The sequence below is a fragment of the Pristiophorus japonicus genome, chromosome 12 (assembly GCF_044704955.1).
Source record: "Pristiophorus japonicus isolate sPriJap1 chromosome 12, sPriJap1.hap1, whole genome shotgun sequence".
NCBI lineage: Eukaryota > Metazoa > Chordata > Chondrichthyes > Pristiophoridae > Pristiophorus > Pristiophorus japonicus.
The window spans coordinates 5,165,577-5,179,494 of record NC_091988.1 but is presented as its reverse complement, the minus strand read 5'-3'; positions in this window follow the sequence as shown (position 1 = coordinate 5,179,494).

Sequence of the window (13,918 nt, the reverse complement as noted above, 5' to 3'; positions counted from 1 at the left end):
GGCAGACTGAATCGTAACTTTCAAAAGGGAGTTGAATGAGTGCCTGAAGGAAAAATAATTGCAGGGCTACGGGGAAAGGGCGGGGGAGTGGGACTAGCTGAGAGTCGGCATGGGCTCGATGGGCTGAATGGCCTGCTTCTGTGCTGTAACCATTTTATGATTCTATGATCAAATCAAGCATTTTGCAAAGAGCACAGCTTAGTTGGGTTTGCAGGATATTGATTACAACCTACTATAGGGGGCACTGTTGTCAGCTGCAGCAGTATTGAGCAAAGAATTATTTTACAATGACATCAGACTACCTGAGCACCACAGTGAAGGTTACACAAGGGTACAGATACCAACAGGAAGTCCTAGCAACAAATACTTTGACACTAGTAACTGAAGAAAATTGTGAATGATCCTGAATTGTAATCATATTTGATGTGGATATTTATGTCGGACAAAATCATACAATTTGTTAGCTTGCTGATTCCTGTTACTTAAATTATAATTTTCATTAATTACAATAAAACATCGCACCCATTATTCATGAGGGAAGTAAGTGCATTTTATCTGCATTAAACCATGTCAGCCATTAAGCCAACATCCAATTAAACCCCTAGACCACTTGTGAAAATTGTACGAAATTGCTTTGAAAGTTCCAATTAAAGGAAGGTCCTTCAGTTTGCTGTACAAAGCATTTCACCATTTAATACTTTTTAAAATGCAATTTCCTATAACACTTAGTTCAAATATTGCGAAATATCGAAGTGCTAATTCAGTTTCTTTTTATGCTGCACTAAAATGTTAAATGATTTGTGGTGAATGTGAATCAAATTCAGCACAGAAGTGAGTGAAAGTAAAAACATAAGTACTCGCCAGAAGTTTAAAGTGAGGTGGCCGGGGAATGATGGAGTATTGATACCTGGGAGTCGGTAACAAAGCTGTAATGAAGCTCATCGAGCTCAGGTGATTTTATAAGCTTCAGAGGGGGAATGTTAACCTGACAAACAGGTGGGTTTGGGTTGGGTGGGATGTCAGAATTTGAAAACCCGAACCCAACCCGTCTCGAACCTGCCCACTTCCGGTTTTAATGGGGGCAGGACGAAGGGGTGGGCAACCAACCCACTCCCAGGAGGCGGTCGCTCATTTAAATATGTTAATGAGGCTTCAGGTCTTAGATTTTATGGCCTAGAAATTGGGGGTTCAGCACCGCCTAGTACCGCCGGAATCGGGCAAAAAATGGCGGCTGCTGCTCTTCCGCCAGCTGGCAGCGGTTCCCATGGTGACTGCCATTTTCAGATGGCTGGCAACGCGGAAATCATGGAAATGATGCCGATCGTGATGTCAGTGAGCGGGGGCCCGATCTGCGAGCATGGAATTCACTGCACAACATACTGGCGTGCCCCGAGTGCGAGCACACGTTGCCAAGCAGGAAGGAGGTTCCAGCAGCGTTATTTATCACTTGCACCTGACACGTTTGTTCAATTTGGCTGGTACTGTGCAACTTTCTGCAACTCTCAAAGCTTTACAAACTTCTTTCAAGTTTCTCAGGGAACAGAGTGTGTTGTTGCAAGTGGAGCACGCATTCAATTATTATTTGAAGGCTTCAGCTCGCAACACTTGCTCACGTGGGGCCTCGATTGGCAGTCCCCATCGCGCTCAAGGATCTTTGGCAGAGGGAGCGGAGGCAGCGAGGAAGACGAGCAGATGCATGCTGAGGCAGGAGGAGGAGGGTTCTCAACAAGAGGCCTTACCCACCTACCTACCATACAGAGGAGCCCACAGTAGAACCTGAAGGATCAAATCTTCCTCGCAAACACTGAATAACCATCAACCATTTTAGAACCGGTCATGGTCGATGCTGCCATCTTCTCCATAGGGGAAGATTAAAACCTCCCTATCATGCGACTGTGGAGCTCCTAGTCACACCCTCGAGCACTGCCCTCAGAGGGAATTCACAGGCAGCCTACAAGATACCCACACTGTTACACTGGAAACTTTGGCCTGGATGTCCGACTTGGATATTGATGTTTGATTTGCTTTGCGACTACCGTACGAAAGAAGAAGACCTAGGGCTGGATTTACGGCTCATTTGCGCCACGTTTAGTGCTTCGGTGGGGCGTGAAAATTATTTTCTGGATGTGAAACGTGGCGCACAAGATTTTGCGCCCGGGTGAAATTTCCGCCAATGGTTGTGCAGTGGTGCTAAAACTTAGCGCCCTGCTGCTGGTTTGACCATTTTGATGATGTAAATCACGTGCATTGCTGCGCTAACGCCACGGGCGGAACTTTCGAGCATTTCGCCCGATTTAGCGTCCACCCGAGAACCCGCCCAGAAAATCAGAGCACCAGGCACTAACGGCGCCATCTTGAAAACAGAGAATGTCACAGTTGTGAGTGATTAAAAACATTGGGAGGAGAACGCTGCGAGCACCTTTAGCGAATCCAGAGGCTTTACAAAACCGAAAGGGATTCCACTCCCTGAACGTACAGATCATCTGGGACCATACTCAGCGCATCATGACAGTCAATGGCCAATATCCAGGGAGCATCCATCATGCCTTCACCTTGCGTGAGAGCAGTGTCTCAGGCCTGTTCCAGCATCAAGCCAAGGCCAGAGCTGGATGCTGGGGGACAAAGGTTACGACCTCACCACCTGGATCATGACCCCGCTCCGGAACCCTCAGACAGAAGCTGAGCATCGCGATAATGAGAGCGATGCAGCCACACACAACATCATCGAACAGACAATTGGAGAGCTCAAGCTCAAGCAACGCTTGCGATGCCTGGACCACTCTGGAGGCTGCCTACAATACTCCCCGCAGCAGCTCTCTGAGTTCCCTGTGGTGTGCTGCATGCTACACAACTTAACCATCATGAGGGGACAGGAATTGCCAATGGGGATTGCAGGAGCACCTCAGGAGAAAGGGGGAGGGAGGAGGAGGAGGAAGATGAGGAAGAGGAGCCTGGTGAGGAACCTATGCCACCACCACAACCACAGGGGGGGCACCGTGGAGCTTTCGCTGCTGCAAAAGCCTTACGTTGGCAGCTCATAATTCAACGCTTTGCTTGAAGAGCAAATGGCAAGTTTGACCGTTGCCTGGTCACTCGATCCCACCATGTTGACTATTCCTCCTCTTATTCTGCAAATGAGACACTGCACAGGAATAGTTAATGTGAAGAAAATAATTTATTAAACATTGTAAACTTTGTCAACTTTGTAAACTTAAATTGTGAAACTTTAATAAAATAACATAAATTAGCTGCATCCAGCAATGTGATCGTTCAACAACAACAACAACAACATTATCAACAACACAATCCAGAACATCAGAATGCAACATAAAACAGAGGATGCACTCAGCATCAACAACATAATGCAGCAACCCCCACCCCACTAGATTTTCCCACCAGCTTCCCACCCTTTCCCTTCTCCCCCTCCCTTCCCTGCTGCCCCTAACCCAAGTGGCACCGGGACGTACAGCAAGGCTGCCAGAGTGCTGCTGTGTTGGGGGGTGAGACAATGGAGGCACCACCTGGGGACACACTGGACCAGCTCGTGGCGCGGAAGGTTCAGCTTCTGACTGGCGAGCCTCTTCATCGGCGTCGCCAGTCACAGGTGGTTGGTGTCTGGGTGTGCCAGTGGGGACCACAGAGAGTATGGTGGGAGGGTTTATGGACTGCATCACCTGCCCAAGCTGAAGTGGAGCTTGTGCCTGTGATGCACCATATTCCGCAAAGGTTCGTGCCACACTCTCCGGGACTCCAGCGTCACTGCTGGAGGCCACCAGCCTCGTGTGGGCAATGATGGCCCCGCAGCTCGCACCGACAATCTGTGACCCTACCTCCGTAATGGTCGCAGTGAGAATCTCGCTTCTCGCGGGAATCCTACCCAAGACATCAAGGAGCTGACGGGTGAGCTGGATGCTCTCCCTGGACAGTCCCACCATGTCCAGTTCCACGTCTGCCTCTGTCAGCAGACCGACTTTGTCGACTCACCCTCCAGAGAGATGGCCCGCGGGATTCAACCCCAGAACTGCGATGCTGCACGCCACTGATCCCAGGAGCCTCGGAGTAAAACCCTGAGAAAGTCACGTTGTCGTCCTCAGAGGAGCGGAGTGCCGATGGTAAAAGAGGGGTGGATTGCATCTGCACGGAGTCGGCTGATCGGTAAACTCCTCCTCCGCTTCCTCCTCTTTCTCCAGACGATGGCCTGACGTGGAGGGCTTCCTTGAGGGATGCTGCGCCTGTGGCTGGTCATCTGGAAGTAGGAAGCAACAGACATAGAAACATAGAAACATAGAAAATAGGTGCAGGAGTAGGCCATTCGGCCTTTCGAGCCTACACCACCATTCAATAAGATCATGGCTGATCATTCCCTCAGTACCCCTTTCCTGCTTTCTCTCCATACCCCTTGATCCCTTTAGCCACAAGGGCCACATCTAACTCCGTCTTGAATATATCCAATGAACTGGCATCAACAACTCTCTGCAGCAGGGAATTCCACAGGTTAACAACTCTCTGAGTGAAGAAATTTCTCCTCATTTCAGTCCTAAATGGCCTGCCCCTTATCCTAAGACTGTGTCCCCTGGTTCTGGACTTCCCCAACATCGGGAACAATCTACCCGCATCTAACCTGTCCAGTCCCGTCAGAATCTTGTATGTTTCTATGAGATCCCCTCTCATCTTTCTAAACTCCAGTGTATAAAGGCCCAGTTGATCCAGTCTCTCCTCATATGTCAGTCCAGCCATCCCGGGAATCAGTGGTTAGCAGCAGGGGAGGGGGCAGGGTGACATGAGGAAGGTCGCTTCGCACAGGCTCATTTGAAGGATCGCTGCTACTCCTTTATATCTAGTCCAGAGGCACTGCAGGACATTGCCCCAACACAGCCCAGGGAGTGTGCAGGACATTGCCCCAACACAGACCAGGGAGTGTGCAGGACTTACCCTCAGTATCTGAGCGGGGTCAGCGCCCCTAGTGGCAGTTGCCCGACCTGAGATGCCGATGAGGCCAGTCACTTGTTCTTCAATGTCCGTGAGTGGCAGGGTCTGAGGAGGACCGCCACCTGTCCGCACCTGCTCGCGACGGATATGTGACTTCTGGGCCTACAAAGATGAAAATGGGAATGGTTACATCTGTTCTTGTGAGCCACCAAACCACTTATACCATACTGTCTGAATGTAATGCAATCCTCTGTTTAATGACCTTGGAAGTTGCACGTGGTTCATAAGGAGGACATTGAAGTGCGGAGCCAACATATGAGATCTCAGAAATCAATCTTAATAATGCGTAAAGATCATTCATGGCAAATAGGGTGCCACACTAAGCCGACCGATGTGTCAGGCATTTTAGGAGGCAACCCACAGAGTGCTGAGAGGCACCGACAGCATGAGAACAAATAGTGTGTCAGATTTATAATTGAAACAATGAAGGAGTGCATGAATTAAAATTGTACTCACTCTAACGACCCTCGGAAGATCATTGAACTTCTTTTGGCAATGTGTGCTAGTCCTGATCACAGTGTCTGAGGCAGAGATCTCCAAATGTGCTTGAAAATGGGTGACAGTGGTCGAGAACCACCCCTACGATGTAACTCCTGTTATCTTCTCTCCACAGCCCCCACTAGAGCTTCATTAGCCTCGTGGCTGAATCGCCCGGCACGCTGTCTTGATTCGTCATCCACCATCATGAAAATTCAGCCCTCGGTGTACTGCGCATGCGCGCGGCCGCGCCCTGCATTAGCGTTTGCGACCATGTCCGCGCCTGCATTGGCGCTTGTGATCGGACAGCAGACCAGAAGTGCGGGGGGGAAAAATTGCGCATGCGCAGAACGGCCAATTGTTTTAGCACCGGAACTTTCGGCTCCGGTGCACAAAGTGTGGAGTGCAACGCTAGAATTAGCGCTAACGCCCCTCATGAACTTTCATTTGGTGAAGGTTCCTCACTCTGGCGCTAACGTTAACCCGGCGCTAAATGTTTTGAATCCGCCGCGAATTGTGCCCAGGAACTGCCGGAAACTCAAAAAGCCAAAAATCCAGCCCCTCGGGTCTTCTGAGGACACTTCTCTTATATCCACCTAAGCCAGGAGCAGTGTATTAGGAGGCTCCGCTTCACCAAGGAGGTGGTCACAAAACTTTGCCATCTCCTGCAACCAGACCTGCAGCCTGAGATCAGGGTGAACACGGCTCTCCCAGTGGCAGTCAAGGTCACCGTGAACCTCAATTTCTTTATCAGCGGATCCTTCCCGTCTGCAGCAGGAGACATCTGACACAGTTTTCCGTCCATCGCTGGATGCGATCACCGAGGCTCTACACTAGGAGAAGGGACTATGTTGTCTTCTCTCTGAGCATAGCGAAGCAGGACAAGTGCACGCATGTGGCTTTGCCAGGATAGCGGGCTTCCTCATGGTGCAGTGTGCCATCTTCTGCACCCACGTGGCTTTGCGGGCGCCAGATAACAATCCTTCTATAACTGCAAAGGCTACCACTTTCGTAATGTGCATTGATGTGTGACTACGCCTGGTGCTTCCTGATGGTCACTGTCCGCTATCCTGGCAGCCGGCATAATGCCTTCACCATCTGCCATTCCGGTGTGCCAGCAATCTTCCAGCTACCAGAGCAAACTGGAGGATGGCTGCTTGGAGGCAAGAGCTATCAGCTCTGCACCACAGCTCTCCGCCACACCAACACTCATGCCCAGCACTCATATAATCAGAGCCACGCTAAAGCCGCACTGAAGCAATAGTTCCGATGCCTTGACCACTCGGGAGGAGCCCTCCGGTACAAGCTGGAGCAAGCGTCCCATGTTGTGGTGGTCGGCTGCAAGCTTCACAACTTGGCCATCATGAGGGTGCAAGCCTTGCCCGCAGGAATTGCGGGACTATCTCAGAGGAAGACGAGAGAGAGGAGGAAGAATAAAAGAATGAGGAGAGAAGGAGTATACAGGCAGCCAATCCCCCTTCTAGATGGTCTGTCCGTGAATGCCTCATCAGAATTTGATTCCAATGAATTAAACCCCAGATCCCTGTTGCTCACCACATACCCACACATCCCCAAGCATCCCGCGTCAACAGCTTGAAAGTAAGAACAGATTGTGTGTTGAGTGGGAAATGTGATGTGAGAAGAAGGATTAGGAATAACCATACAGGTAAGGTCCCCAAGGGGCCCAACCTCACCAGGGGCCATGGCCTCTCCAATCTGCTGCCCACTTATGTCCAGCCCTCTCCCCTCCAGCTGGCTGAGGTCATAGATGTCAGCCTGCCCTCTGCCTGTCTGTTGCTGCTGGTTTTGTGCAACCTTGCCTGCAAGAGAAAGAGAAATGTGTGAGTGCGTGTGGTGCAATGTCTTTGGGTGATGTGCCCGCCATACTTGAATAGCTGTCAGTGTGTGCAAGGTGTGAGATGTGGGTGTGAGTGTTAAAAATATAGAAACATAGAAATTTACAGCGCAGAAGGAGGCCATTTCAGCCCATCGTGTCCACGCCGGCCGACAAAAAGCCGCACGGCCCTCGGTCAACAGCCCTAAAGGTTACATATAAACCTATGAACAATGACGGAAATGAACAAAGAGCACCCAGCCCAACCAGCCCGCCTCACACAACTGCGGCACCCCTTATACTGAAACGTTCTACACTCCACCCCAACCGGAGCCATGTGATCTCCTGGGAGAGACAAAAATCAGATAAAAACCCAGGCCAATTTAGGGAGAACAAATCTGGGAAAATTCCTCTCCAACCCATCCAGGCGATCAAAATTAGTCCAGGAGATCACCCTGGCCGTATTCTATTCCCTGCAGTACTTACCATTGTATCTGCGCCAGCCAACAAGAGGTTATCCAGTCTAATACCACTTACCAGCTCTAGGTCCATAACCCTACAGGTTACGGCACTTCAAGTGCCCATCCAAACACCTTTTAAATGTGGTGAGGGTTTCTGCATCAACCACCCATCCAGGCAATGAGTTCCAGATCCCCACAACCCTCTGCGTGAAAATGCTTCCCCTCAATTCCCCTCTGAAACTTCCACCGACCACCTTAAAACTATGCCCCTCGTAATAGACCCCTCCACCAAGGGAAAAAGGCAATTGCTATCCACTATATCCAGGCCTCTCAAAATTTCATACACCTCAATGAGGTCTCCTCTCAGCCTCCTCTGTTCCAATGAGAACAAACCCAGCCTATCCAATCTCTCCTCATAATTAAGATTCTCCATTCCAGGCAGCATCCTAGTAAATCTCCTTTGCACCCTCTCTAGTGCAATCATGTCCTTCGAATAATACGGTGGCCAGAACTGCACGCAGTACTCCAGCTGTGGCCTAACCAAAGTATTATACAATTTAAGCATAACCTCCCTGTTCTTATATTCTATGCCTCGGCCAATAAAGGCAAGCATTCCATATGCCTTCTTAACCACCTTATCCACCTGGCCTGCTACTTTCAGGGATCTGTGGACAAGCACTCCAAGATCCCTTTGTTCATGTACACTTTTAAGTGACCTAGCGCTTAATGTGTATACTCTTTCCTTATTGACCCTCACAAAGTGCATCACCTCACACTTCTCTGAATTAAATTCCATTTGCCACTGCTCTGCCCACCTGACCAGTAGATTGATATCCTCCTGCAGCCCATGACATTCCTCTTCATTATCAACCACACAGCCAATTTTTGTGTCGTCTGCAAACTTCTTAATCATACTCCTTATATTCAAATCTAGATCATTGATATATACCACAAAAAGCAAGGGACCCAATACTGAGCCCTGCAGAACCTCACTGGAAACATCCTTCCAGTCACAAAAACATCCATCAATCATTACCCATTGCTTCCGACCTCGAAGCCAATTTTGGATCCAACTTACCACTTTACCCTGTATCCCATGGGCTTTAACCTTCATGACTAGTCTACCATGTGGGACCTTATCAAAAGCTTTGCTAAAATCCATAAACACTACCCTCATTGAATTTTTTGAGGAGGTAACCAGGAGGGTCAATCAGGTTAGTCAAACACGATCGGGATAAATGGGTCCTTTTATGAATGAGGGGGTTGACTTATGAGGAAAGGTTGAGTAGGTTGGGCCTCTACTCATTGGAATTCAGAAGAATGAGAGGTGATCTTATCGAAACGTATAAGATTATGAGGGGGCTTGACAAGGTGGATGCAGAGAGGATGTTTCCACTGATAGGGGAGACTAGAACTCGGGGGGCATAATCTTAGAATAAGGGGACTCCCATTTAAAACTGAGATGAGGAGGAATTTCTTCTCTCAGAGGGTTGTAAATCTGTGGAGTTCGCTGCCTCAGAGAGCTGTGGAAGCTGGGTCATTGAATAAACTTAAGACAGAGATAGACAGTTTCTTAACCGATAAGGGAATAAGGGGTTATGGGGGGTGGTCAGGGAAATGGACCCGAGCCCATGATCGGATCAGCCATGATCATATTAAATGGCGGAACAGGCTCGAGGGGCCATATGGCCTACTCCTGCTTCTATTTCTTCTGTTCTTATGTGGAACATCTTTGGGTTTTCCTTAATTTTACTAGCCAAGTGTTTTTCATGCTCTCAGCATTCCTAATATCCTTTTTAATTTTACCTCTTAACTTTCTATATTCCTCCAAAGATTCTACAGTATTTAGCCGTTGGTATATGACATAAGCTTCCCTTTTTTTTATCCTCCCCTGTAAGTCCCTAGACATCCAGGGGGTTCTAAAATTGTTATTCCCACCCTTTTTATTTAAGGGCTTAGCCCTCCAGATCTCCTCCTTGAATGCCTCCCACTGTTCCGACACTGTTTTACCTACAAGTAGCTGTTTCCAGCCCACTGTGGCCAAATCACTTCTCAACTTAGCAACGTTAGCTTTTCCTCAATTTGGGACTTTTATTCCAGGCCTATGCTTGCCGTTATCCATAACTACCTTGAATCTGACTGAATTATGGTTACTGGCACCCAAGTGCTCTCCCACTAATACCCCTTCCACCTGCCCAGTCATTGAACACCAGTCATTGAAAGCAAACAGGCAGGTGCAGCAAGCAGTTAGGAAAGCTAATGGTATGTTGGCCTTCATTGCGAGAGGATTTGAGTACAGGAGCAAGGATGTCTTACTACAGTTATACAGGGCCTTGGTGAGACCTCACCTGGAGTATTGTGTGCAGTTTTGGTCTCCTTACCTAAGGAAGGATATACTTGCCATAGAGGGAGTGCAGCGAAGGTTCACCAGACTGATTCCTGGGATGGCAGGACTGTCATATGAGGAGAGATTGGGTCGACTGGGCCTGTATTCACTGGAGTTTAGAAGAATGAGAGGGGATCTCATTGAGACGTATAAAATTCTGATAGGGTTGGACAGACTGGATACAGGGAGGATGTTTCCCCGGGGCTGGGAAGTCTAGAACAAGGGGTCACAGTCTCAGGATACGGGGTAGCAAATTTAGGACCGAGATGAGGAGAAATTTTTTCACTCAGAGGGTGGTGAACCTGTGGAATTCTCTACCACAGAAGGCTGTGGAGGCCAAGTCACTGAATATATTTAAGAGGGAGATAGATAGATTTCGAGAAACAAAAGGCATCAAGGGGTATGGGACAAAAGCGGGAATATGGTGTTGAGATAGAGGATCAGCCATGATCATATTGAATGGCGGTGCAGACTCGACGGGCCGAATGGCCTACTACTGCTCCTATTTTCTATGTTTCTATGTTTGTATTCCCCAAAACTAAATCCAAAACCATCCCCTCTCGTGTTGGGCTTGCTACTTACGATAAAAAAGTTCTCGTGAATGCATTTTAAGAATTCCGCACCCTCTATACTCTTCACACTATATTTGTCCCAATCAATATTAGGATTGTTGAAATCCCCTACTATTACTGCCCAATGGTTTTTGGACTTCACAACAATTTGCCGACATATTTGCTCCACTATCTCCCTCCCACTGTTTGGGGGTCTATAATACACGCCCAGCAGTGTGGTCGCCCTTTTTTTATTTTTCAATTCGACCCATATGGCCTCATTTGATGATCCCTCGAACATATCATCCCTCCTCACCGCTGTAATAGTTTCTTTAATCAGTACCGCAACCCCCCCATTTTTACCCCCCTCTCTATCTTGCCTAACAATCCTGTAACCAGGAATATTGATCTGCCAAACCTGCCCCTCTTTCAGCCATGTCTTGTAATGGCTATAATGTCATACTCCCAAGTGTCTACCTGTGCTCTTAGCTCATCCGCCTTATTTGCTGTACTCCTTGCATTAAAGTATGTGCCATTCAGTACAGGAAGACCTCCTTGCTTACTACTTACTAAACCTTGTTTCCTCTGTCTTACAGATTCACTTTCTAAATTCTTGCTATCCAATTTCTGCTTTACTTCCTTCCCTATTGAATTTGTTCTCAGGTTCCCATCCCCTTGCCAAGCTAGTTTAAACTCTCCCCAACAGCACTTGCAAAACTCCCCGCGAGGATATTGGTCCCGGCGCTGTTGAGGTGCAACCCGTCCGGTTTGTCCAGGTCCCATCTCCCCAGAAGCAATCCCAATGCCTCAGGAATTTAAAGCCCTCCCTCCTACACCAACTCTCCAGCCACACGTTCATCCTCTCTATCCTTCTATTCTTGTACCCATTAGCACATGGCACCGGTAGTAACCCGGAGATTACTACCTTTGAGGTCCTGCCCTTTCAGTTTCTTCCTAACTCTCTAAATTCTGCCTGCAGGACCTCATCCAAGGCCAAGGTTAGTGGGAAACTAGAAGATTGGGAAAATTTTAAACGACAGCAAAGAATGACTAAGAAAGCAATAAAAAAAGGAAAGATAGATTACGAAAGTAAACTTGCGCAAAACATAAAAACAGATAGTAAAAGCTTTTACAGATATATAAAACGGAAAAGAGTGACTAAAGTAAATGTTGGTCCCTTAGAAGATGAGAAGGGGGATTTAGTAATGGGAAATGTGGAAATGGCTGAGACCTTAAACAATTATTTTGTTTCGGTCTTCACAGTGGAAGACACAAAAAACATGCCAAAAATTGCTGGTCATGGGAATGTGGGAAGGGAGGACCTTGAGACAATCACTATCACTAGGGGGGTAGTGCTGGACAGGCTAATGGGACTCAAGGTAGACAAGTCCTCTGGTCCTGATGAAATGCATCCCAGGGTATTAAAAGATATGGCGGAAGTTATAGCAGATGCATTCGTTATAATCTACCAAAATTCTCTGGACTCTGGGGAGGTACCAGTGGATTGGAAAGCAGCTAATGTAACGCCTCTGTTTAAAAAAGAGGGCAGACAAAAGGCAGGTAACTATAGGCTGGTTAGTTTAACATCTGTAGTAGGGATAATGCTTGAAGCTATCATTAAGGAAGAAATAGCGAGACATCTAGATAGGAATAGTGCAATCAAGCAGAAGCATCATGGATTCATGAAGGGGAAATCATGTTTAACTAATTTACTGGAATTCTTTGAGGATATAATGAGCATGGTGGATAGAGGTGTACCGATGGATGTGGTGTATTTAAATTTCCAAAAGGCATTCGATAAGGTGCCACACAAAAGGTTACTGCAGAAGATAAAGGTACGCGGAGTCAGAGGAAATGTATTAGCATGGATAGAGAATTGGCTGGCTAACAGAAAGTAGAGTGTCGGGATAAATGGGTCCTTTTCGGGTTGGCAATCGGTGGTTAGTGGTGTGCCACAGGGATCGGTGCTGGGACCACAACTGTTTATGATATACATAGATGACCTGGAAGAGGGGACAGAGTGTAGTGTAACAAAATTTGCAGATGACACAAAGATTAGTGGGAAAGCGGGTTGTGTAGAGGACACAGAGAGGCTGCAAAGAGATTTAGATAGGTTAAGCGAATGGGCTAAGGTTTGGCAGATGGAATACAATGTCAGCAAATGTGAGGTCATCCACCTTGGAAAAAAAAACAGTGAAAGGGAATATTATTTGAATGGGAAGAAATTACAACATGCTGCGGTGCAGAGGGTCCTGGGGGTCCTTGTGCATGAATCCCAAAAAGTTAGTTTGCAGATGCAGCAGGTAATCAGGAAGGCGAATGGAATGTTGGCCTTCATTGCGAGAGGGATGGAGTACAAAAGCAGGAAGGTCCTGCTGCAACTGTACAGGGTATTGGTGAGGCACACCTGGAGTACTGCGTGCAGTTTTGGTCACCTTACTTAAGAAGGATATACTAGCCTTGGAGGGGGTACAGAGACGATTCACTAGGTTGATTCCGGAGATGAGGGGGTTACCTTATGATGATAGATTGAGTAGACTGGGTCTTTACTCGTTGGAGTTCAGAAGGATGAGGGGTGATCTTATAGAAACATTTAAAATAATGAAAGGGATAGACAAGATAGAGGCAGAGAGGTTGTTTCCACTGGTCGGGGAGACTAGAACTAGGGGGCACAGCCTCAAAATACGGGGGAGCCAATTTAAAACCGATTTGAGAAGGAATTTCTTCTCCCAGAGGGTTGTGAATCTGTGGAATTCTCTGCCCAAGGAAGCAGTTGAGGCTAGCTCATTGAATGTTTTCAAGTCAGAGATAGATAGATTTTTAACCAATAAGGGAATTAAGGGTTACGGGGAGCGGGCGGGTAAGTGGAGCTGAGTCCACGGCCAGATCAGCCATGATCTTGTTGAATGGTGGAGCAGGCTCGAGGGGCTAGATGGCCTACTCCTGTTCCTAATTCTTATGTTCTTATGTATCCCTCTTTCTACCTATTTCTTTGGTCCCAATATGGACCATGACCTCTAGCTGTTTACCCTCTCCCCCCAAAATGTCCTGCGTCCGCTCTATGACATCCTTGACCCTGGCACCAGGAAGGAACCATACCATTCTGGAGTCACGTCTACAGCCGCAGAAACATGGCTCTGTTCCCCTAATTATAAAATCCTCTCCCACTACAGCTCTTTTATTCTTTGTCCCTCCGCCCTGTGCAGCTGAGCCACCCGTG